At 39.8% G+C, this 9,774-nt stretch overlaps 1 pseudogene; it reads right to left on the bottom strand.

Moving 5' to 3' along the window:
* Positions 1 to 97, bottom strand: LOC126002389 (uncharacterized; annotated as a pseudogene).
* Between the last annotated feature and the right edge of the window lie 9,677 nt (positions 98 to 9,774).

Below are 9,774 nucleotides of genomic sequence, written 5' to 3'. Positions count from 1 at the left end.
ATAAATAGGAAAAGTTGAGTTTTACATGTCATCTTGCACAGGGGTCATGCTAATCTCTCTATCATTCCAATTTTAGTATATGTGCTGCCAAAGGGAAAGTTGAGTTTTAAAGACAGTTGGTTAATTGGTTGATTTAGTCATCTGAGTGATAATCTTGCATGAGCATTGAATAAAACCTCTGCATTAAAGAATATAGTTCTTTAATTATGAATCAAATAGTCACCCTTTAGTTTGAGAGCACAATTTTTCATGTAAAGGTTATGTTTAAACAATTTAGCTACATTTAGAAGAATCACTATCAACTGCCTTCTGTAAGCTTTTAATCACAAAGGAAAACTCTTTCAGGTGAATTTGTTTGCCACTGTCATTAAAAAGTTGATGGCTGGGCTGGAGCAATAGTACAAGGGACAAGGCGCTTGATTTGCACAAGGCCAACTTAGGTTCGATCCCTAGCATATCTCATATGGTCCCTCAAGTACTGTCAGGAATAATTCTTGAGTGCAAATTCATGAATAACCCTGAGGATTGCTGGGTATGACCTCAAAACAAAAACGAAAATGAAGCCTATGACTAATTTATTCTATTTATTCTTTTATTTAGAAACTATTTACTATGTTTATTAAATTGATGCTTCTCTAGAGGAAACCTAATATAAAAAAAAACAGTCCTTTCACTTTCAAAATTTAGAAGCCACCTACCAAATTGGATCTAGCAGTTGGATCTACACACTCTAAGCTTGAAAATATTTTCCTTTCTAAAAATTTACAATCTTAAAAAAATAAAAAAAATTTAAAAAAGGGGGCAGACACCAAGATCTCTAGAAACAGAGGTCTGATTTTACCACCCAAGACAAAGCAGAAGTCTTCCACACACCACGAAAGCAGCAAGGGGAGAGTAAATGATCATGCAAGGAGTCTAGAGTTAATCCCATGACAGTATAGTATACTTCAGGGTGGAGAAACCCTGTATCTCCTAGGTCAAGGGAATTCCCTCTACAATATCTCCAATAGTTACTGTGCCTATGCAGGGGGATAAAGAAAAGGAAAAAAAAAAAGCACAAAACAATCATTTTTCCACATGTTTACTTATCGATTGATTGATTTTTTTGACGTCTTTATTTTGGTGTGGAGATTACGGTTGATGTCTCCAATATTATTTTATTTTATTTTGTCTTGTCTTTCTCTATCTTGTTGTACTCGAGCATGATTTGATTTCAGAACTGAGACTATTGTATGGTCCTGTCTTTATTGCTGTAGTGCTCACCGGTTATTTAATTCTATATTTTTTTCTGTATTGTTGTGGTATTTCAATTACCTTTTTCACATCCTCTCTCAAACTGAGGTTGGAAGACTCTAGAGGGACTCAGCCCATTTTCAGCGTATTTGACTTTTGACTTCTTTTTTTTTTCTTTCTCTTCCTCTTATTTTGTACCCCATTCTATTGCTTTTCTTGCCTTCAAACAAAACCACATACCTCGATTTTTCTAGCTCTGCCTCTTAAATAGAAGGGGAAACAAGGGAGGGTTCCAGGACCAAAGAGATATGTGATCACTAATAGTAAGCCAGACAAAGAGGGGTCCACCTACTCTAGCAGCCCGGGGGGTGATGGTGGGGTATATGGGTTGTAGAAAGGGAACTGGAATGGAGGGAGGACATAGTTGGTGATGGGTATTCCCCTGATTCAATGTTAATATGTACCTAAAATACTACTGTGAAAGATATGTAAGCCATTATGGAAAAAATGTGTTTTTAATCAGAAACTTTCTTTGACTTACATGTATTATTATTATATCAATTATATTATATGTTATGTTATATCACTATATCATGTTATGTTAGTTTACCTCATTATGTTAATCAATTTTGTCTCTTGAATAAATTCTTACAATAAAAAAAAGAACACGCAAAAAAAAGGGGGGGCAGAGAGATAGAATGGAGGTAAGGCGTGTTTACCTTTTATGCAGAAGGTCAGTGGTTCGAATCCCAGCATCCCATATGGTTCTCTGAGCCTGCAAGGAGCGATTTCTGAGCATAGAGCTAGGAGTAACCCCTGAGCACTGCCGGATGTGACCCATCCCCCCCAAATATATAAATAAAAATTTACAGTCTTAACAATACATATGGAATATCCCTTAAGGTGGCAATAAACTAATTTTCTATATACTGTTTCACTATGGATTTTATTTGGGGGGGGGGGGTTCCTACTGGTCACACTTGGTAGTGCATAGAGGTATTCCTGGCTCTGGGCTTGGAAGTCACTCCTGACAGTGCTCAGGGGACGGGGACAATTGGGTACCAGAAACCAAACCAACCCAGGTCTCCCATAATGCTCCAGCCCATTATTTTTTTTATTTTATAAAATTAGTAAATATCTCACATTATATAAAATTTATAGTTTGATTTTAAATTAGTAAATATTTCACAGGATTTATTCATATAAAATTTATAATTACTAATTACCCAGATTGTTTTATTAAAAGTTGTTGAAACTGATCATGTTTATACTATTTTCAGAATTGAGTATTTATTTATTTTTAATTTCTTTTATCTTTATTAATGTTCAAGCCCATTATATCATGACTCAAGCCCCCTGGTATTAGTCTTGACTAGTATACTTAATTAGCTTTCAGAATATTCAGTGTTGGTTGGTTTATATTTTTTTCTTTTTACTTGTCTTTTTGCCAACTGTCATTTGAACTACTGGAGAAGACAGTGCAGGGATAGGATGCCTGCTGGTTGGCATTCCATTCTATACTAACTCTTGCCTGACCAAGGAGAATTGTGACCCCATTTCTTATATTTGTTTGGAGCACATTACAATCAGAGAAGCTAGATGGCTGTGGTGACCAGCCCCTCCCTTTTCTACATCCCTGTCTAGAAATTGGCATTACAGACAGGCTTTAGCCTCTTTTTTTTTTTTTATTTAAACACCTTGATTACATATATGATTGTGTTTGGGTTTCAGTCATGTAAAGAACACCACCCATCACCAGTGCAACATTCCCATCACCAATGTCCCAAGTCTCCCTCCTCCCCACCCGACCCCCACCTGTACTCTAAACAGGCTCTCCATTTTCCTCATATGTAGTTATTTCTCTAACTAAACTCATCACTCTTTGTGGTAAGCTTCCTGAGGTGAGCTGGAACTTCCAGCTCTTTTCTCTTTTGTGTCTGAAAATTATTATTGCAAGAATGTCTTTCATTTTTCTTAAAACTCATAGATGAGTGAGACCATTCTGCGTTTTTCTCTCTCTCTCTGACTTATTTCACTCAGCATAATAGGTTCCGTGTACATCCATGTATAGGGAAATTTCATGACTTCATCTCTCCTGACAGCTGCATAAGATTCCATTGTGTATATGTACCACAGTTTCTTTAGCCATTCGTCTGTTGAAGGGCATCTTGGTTGTTTCCAGAGTCTTGCTATGGTAAATAGTGCTGCAATGAATATAGGTGTAAGGAAGGGGTTTTTGTATTGTATTTTTGTGTTCCTAGGGTATATTCTATATTCCTAGGAGTGGTATAGCTGGATCGTATGGGAGCTCAATTTCCAGTTTTTGGAGGAATCTCCATATCGCTTTCCCAGAGCATGCTAGGAAAGCCCCACAAAACTATAGTAAGAAGTTTATGCTAGGTTTAGTAATTGCATGAACTATAAATACAACTATCAATGGGATAAGTTAGTATTATCTTTAAACTTCTCAGGAAACTATGTTTAATTCACAATAAAATGGTATTCTTAACTATATCTTGAATTTATGAATATTAAATCTGGGTAAGGCCAGGGAGTCCTGGTTGAGATGCAAAATACTCTTAAAGATAACTAACAAATGAGAATAGACCAAAGGATTGCTCAGTTCCTTATTCAGTACCTACATTGCAAGCATAAGACTGAGAGTTCAGTTCCCCAAAACTACAGGATCATGTACGACATGAACCTTGCAATCTTATGTCCAGAAGCATTTCTTTCAGAGATCTCCAGTGCCAACAGTTTTTTATTGCACCACTTCCAGGTGGTATGTGATCACACCAAAAGGTGTGTCTCTGTGTGAGCACCAAAACTAATTTGTGAGCACCAGTCAAGGTGGAATTTTCCCTGAGCACTGTGTGAATTTCCTAGCCACCACCTGTGAATAACAGCCAGAATATGTTTGAGAACCACAACTAAAAAAATGTAATCCTCAGCAAGTACCACACCAAATGTGTGGGCACCATAAGCAAACACATGAAAGCCAACAGAGGAAATAAAGGAAAGCAATAGAGGAAAAGAGGAAAGATACTCAAAAGAATTGTTGGAACCAATTTCTACCCCAAGATGATATCATAAATAAATGTGTAGAACTACATGATTTGGAATTATTGGTGTTTGACTTTTTTGTTTTGGGCAAAAGACCCAATGAATAAGCATTCTTGTGAAAGGTTGAGTATCTACAGAGATTACCTAGATGAGGTCAGGCTAGATCTCTGAGACAGCTAAAATCCTTTCCAGAGAACAGCTGATCTTCTTATGATCCCTGGTATCCCATATGGTCTTCTAAGCCTGCTAGCAATGATTCCTGAGCACAGAGCCAGGAGTAAACCCTGAGCGCGGCCTCAAAACCAAAAACTAAATAAGTCAAAGACTCTTTACAAAATATTTCATCCACAGTGCTTAGCAAATGGTCCTTCTTGTACTAATATGCATGTGGGAAAGTGCCAATGTCTACTTGCACATACATAATTGAAGAAAATTTGAAGATGCTTGGATTGGTAAGACAGTTTCCTGTCACCCATCACAAATACAGTGGCATTTGTCTTTTTCTTATTTGTACCCCCATTTTCTTTTTTCAAAGGACCCTGCCATAGGGTGTGTGGTCCTGAAGAACAGTGATTTCCACTTCTTTTGGTCAAAGGGACCATCTAACCTGGAGATATATAAAAAAACCTAGACATAGCCTCAGGTAGGTAATAAAAGGGTCAATCCAGGGGGACATTCCAGCAGTGACAATGGATGGCTTAGGTTCTAAAATGCAGGGCATCTGCTCTGGATCCTTTAAGCACCCACTGCTTCCTGCTTACTCTGCTGCTCCTCCCACCTCCCCTCTTTTTCTGACTCTAAGCCTGCCTTTTCCCCAAATTCCATTTTTGCTTAAAATAGTTAAAGTTTGTTTCCGCTGAGCATCAGGCAGGGTCCTGGCAGGAAACAGATGGCTTGCTCAAACAGGGACATTGAGGAGAGCTGAATTCAGGGACTACTGGCAGACATGTGGGCAGAGTTAGGGAGTGTTGAGGGGGAAAGGAAACACCTCAGAGGAGTCTTGGCTCACTTTGGGAATTGGAAGGGCTCAGGAGAGAAGTGAGAGGCAAAGGACTATGAGTTCCAACTGGCTGGAGGAGAGAGGGCTGCCCGACAAACTGAGGCTTGGAGAGAAACCCAGACACTGCCCATATTGTTCTGTGGGGGTCAGAGTAGACCTTCCCCTCACTCCTTTCCTTCCCATAACTTATACCTTTCTTAGAATGAACCTAACTTGGTGTCCCAAAGAGAAGGAACCCATTGATGAAGCCCCAGAAAACCAGACCACTGAGACTATAAGCCAAGGGCAGCAGGGTAGAGAATAGATATAGAAAAATGAGGAATAGCCATATAGATCCAGAATTTGGCTAGTGAAAGTAGAGCACACATCACCATGCATTTTTATTAGCCACCCACCACTACCACCATCCTATGTTTGTAGATTTCATATACTAAAATGTACTCTATGATGCTGATGAGTTAAAGGGAGGCTCAGACCCCAGAAATGTCTTCCAGACAAGTTGTGTATAAGAAGGAACCTATTTAGGGCAGGAATTCTCTGGGTTTTGAGAAGAGTGATTTGGCCTTTCTTATTTGCATTAGAACCATCAGAGAGAAGAGCAATGGCTGTCCAATATATGGCCATTACTCTAATGTTTGGTTTGATTACTTTGTTTAAGGGGTCATCACTCAGTAAAATTTAGAAGTTACTCCAGGCTGTATGCTCAGAGGTTGATTCTGTTGGTGCTTGGAGAATCAGACAGTATCTGAAATTGAATCTGGATCTCTCATAAAGCATACAATCCTGTGAGCTCTTTGTGACCTCCCAAATAGTTTTTAAAGGGGCCGGGCGGTGGCGCTGGAGGTAAGGTGCCTGCCTTGCCTGCGCTAGCCTAGGACGGACCGCGGCTCGATCCCCCGGTGTCCCATATGGTCCCCTAAGAAGCCAGGAGCAACTTCTGAGCACATAGCCAGGAGTAACCCCTGAGCGTCACAGGGTGTGGCCCAAAAACCAAAAAAAAAAAAAAAATATATATATATATAACCAAATAGTTTTTAAAGGTAGATTACCAGATGAAGATTGTCATATCTGGATTATAATCTGAATTTTGTAGTCTTTTTAAGTGAGGCCTCATTTAGTCTCATAAGGAAACCTAGGTGAAGAATTGTGCCAACAGGGCTGGAGGGATGGCTCCAAAGGCTGGAGTGCATACATTGAAAGCAGAAACCAGACTGAATCCAGGCAAAGCCCTGAGCACACCATTAAATATGAGCAAAAAAAAGAAACTAAAATATATATATATATATAATATATATATTTTTTTTTAAACTGGGAACATAAAGATAAGGTGCAGAGGCAAAGTGCATGCCTTTGCATATGTGAGGCCTTGTGCCAAATTCCTTAAATATCCCAACTTCCAAAGAGATGAAAAAAATAACAATACCAACCTTATAAGGTTATATAAAAATAAAATAATGTAAATAAAAGTAACTAGCAACACTGGGCATACAGTTGAAACTCAATTTCTAATATCAATTTTTGACATTTTAGTCTAAGTCTTGCAAATGGTTTTGCATTCATGAACCATCATGATATCCAAATTAACTCATTGTGTTTCCTCACATCAAGTCCCATCACCAGGCACTCATCTCCCTGTCATCCATGTCTGTACCCTTCCATCTTCTCACTCACTTTACTTTCCATCAGCATTTTTCTCAACTATAACTTTCCTTCTTCTGGTCTATTCAAAGACTGGGCTCAGAGGTGGGTCGGACGTACACACACTGATTCCTACTGGTTTCTGCCGGGAGTCAGAAGGGTGCAGAAGCCATCTTGGGCCATGTGGTTTCCAGCTGCCTGAGATTGGATTTCATCAGCTTCCTGCCGGTGATCCTGCCTGCTTCAGAGGTAGGTCAGGACATACACGCACTGATTCCTGCTGGTTTCTGCTGGGTGTAAGAAGGGCGCAGTAGCCATCTTGGGCCATGGTGTTTCCAGCCACCTGAGTTTTTGGCTGGCTCCACCCTCCTGCTGTGTCTTGGATGACCCTGAGGACTTGAAGGGAACTCTGCTTTGCTTGTCTGTCTTTCCTGAATACTTGAAGCTCTCCTCAGAGGCCTAGGTGCGGGGTCCTAAAGCCCCCCCGGAGGGGCCCGGCCAGCGGGGAAACGGCTGGGAGGCTCTTGGACTTCCGCACTCTTATTTGGCTGGGTTAAAAGAACAACCACACCTGTAAAAAATCTGAGAGAGGTTAGTAAAGAAAACCCCAGGCGAAGTTCCGATTAGAGGCACCTTTATTGGGTTCAGCAACTCTTATATAGAGGAGGAGAAATGGGCAGGAAAAAGGACATGTCAATCATACCTTTTGGCGGGAAGGTTTTTAGAACAAAGGGCAGTAAAATATTCAGAAGGGATGGAGACCTTATGTCTCCAAAGTGGGATCTGCAGCCGCTTATCTGGGCTAACATCAGTTTGTGAAGGGGGCAGGTTTTTGAAGGTAGCTATTAACTCCGGAAAGAAGCTAAAGGGAGTGGTCTAGATTTGGAGTTAGCATTGGGGGTGTTCACTTTCTCCTTGGCTTCAAAGAAAAAATCTCCTTCAGCTGTGAAATACCTTTCCTGTTAGTCCAACAGCTTACAGCAAAATCAGCAGATGGGCAGCCTTAGGTAAAGGCTGCATAAAAGACAGAAGACAGAAAAATTGATCCTCTGACAGGATACTGTCTCCAACACCTAGGAAGTGCACTAACCAAAAAAACTGTCATCTAGAGGCCGCAGAAGAGCGCGGTTGCTCTACATCACTTTGCGGCCACGCACTCTTTCTAACCAATGAACCCCACCACAACATGCAGAAAAAAATCACACTACAAGCGTGACAATGGAGAAACCTCGCAGGCAAAAACCATGCACAGAGAATGAAGACAATAGCTCAGATGACCCAAAAAATTCCAACCATCTGATTAACCTCTCAGTAAGGAGTTTAGAATAGAAATAGGGAAGATGTTCGTAGAACTCAAAAAAAAGCATAGATCAATCTGAACAGAACACAAAGACAGAAATGAGAAAACTCCAAACTGAAATAACAGATCTGAAAAACATGGCAGCTGAACTGAAAAACTCAGTGGATGGCCTTGCCAGCAGGGTAACAGCAGCTGAGGACAGAATCAATATGCTAGAAGATGAGATGCAAAAAAACTCAACACAACAGAATAAATTAGAAAAGAACCTTAAGACAAATGATCAGGCAATGGAAAAAGTACTCAAGGAATTCGAACAGATGAAAATAGAAATCTTTGATAAACTCAATAGAAACAACATAAGAATCATTGGAGTCCCAGAGGCCCAGGTAGGAGATCCCCAGGAAGAATCAACTGTAAAAGACATCATCAAAGAGATACTCCCAGAGTTAAAGACTACATGCAATCCAATCCTGCATGCCCAAAGGGTATCAGCTAAAAGAGACCCAAAGAAAAACACCCCAAGACACATCCTTGTTACAATGACAAATCCCACAGATAGAGATAGAATACTGAAAGCAGCAAGATCAAAAATGGAAATTACATTCAAAGGAGTATCCTTAAGACTTAGAGCAGACATGACACAAGTAACCCTCAAGGCCAGAAGACAGTGGTGGGATATTGTGACAAGACTGAATGAAATGAATGCCTCACCAAGAATACTGCACCCAGCCCAACTCACTTTCAGGTTTGAAGGAAGGATACATAGCTTCATGGATAAACAACAGCTCAGAAACTTCACAAATGAAAAGGAAAAATTGAAAGGTCTACTTTAAGACAAGAGACCAACAAACACATCTACAAAGATGACATTAAATCCTAGGACAATCATCTCCCTCAATGTCAGTGGACTAAATTCACCAATTAAAAGACATAAAATGGAAAAATGGGTCAAAAAGATGAATCCAATCTTCTGCTGCCTTCAAGAATCACACCTGAATAGTCAGAACAAACATAGACTCAAAATAAAAGGCTGGAGGAAAATCATCCAAACAAACAACACCCTTAAAAAAAGGCTGGGGTGGCCATATTAATATCTGATGACATCAACTTTATACTCAGAAAAATGGTAAAGGACAAAGATGGACACTTTGTACTAATCAAGGGATATGTGCAACAGGAAGAAATCAGACTATTAAACATATATGCACCCAATGAGAAACCAGCAAATTATCTAATACAATTATTGACAAATCTCAAAGAAGACATCAATAATAACACAATAATTGTGGGAGACCTCAACACGGCCCTATCAACACTTGGTAGGTGAACTAGACTGAAACCCAACAAAAACAGACTAGCACTGAAAAGAAACATGAAAGAAAAAGGACTGGTAGGCATATATAGGACATTCCACCCAAAAAAACCTGGATACACATTCTTCTCCAATGTACATGGGTCATTCTCCAGGATAGACCACATGCTGACCCATAAAACATACCTTCATAAAATCAAGAGGATAGTAATCTTGCAGGCTACCTTT

The sequence above is a fragment of the Suncus etruscus genome, chromosome 2 (genome assembly GCF_024139225.1).
Source record: "Suncus etruscus isolate mSunEtr1 chromosome 2, mSunEtr1.pri.cur, whole genome shotgun sequence".
NCBI classification, from domain to species: Eukaryota; Metazoa; Chordata; class Mammalia; order Eulipotyphla; family Soricidae; genus Suncus; species Suncus etruscus.
This window is presented reverse-complemented; position numbering and strand designations above follow the sequence as displayed.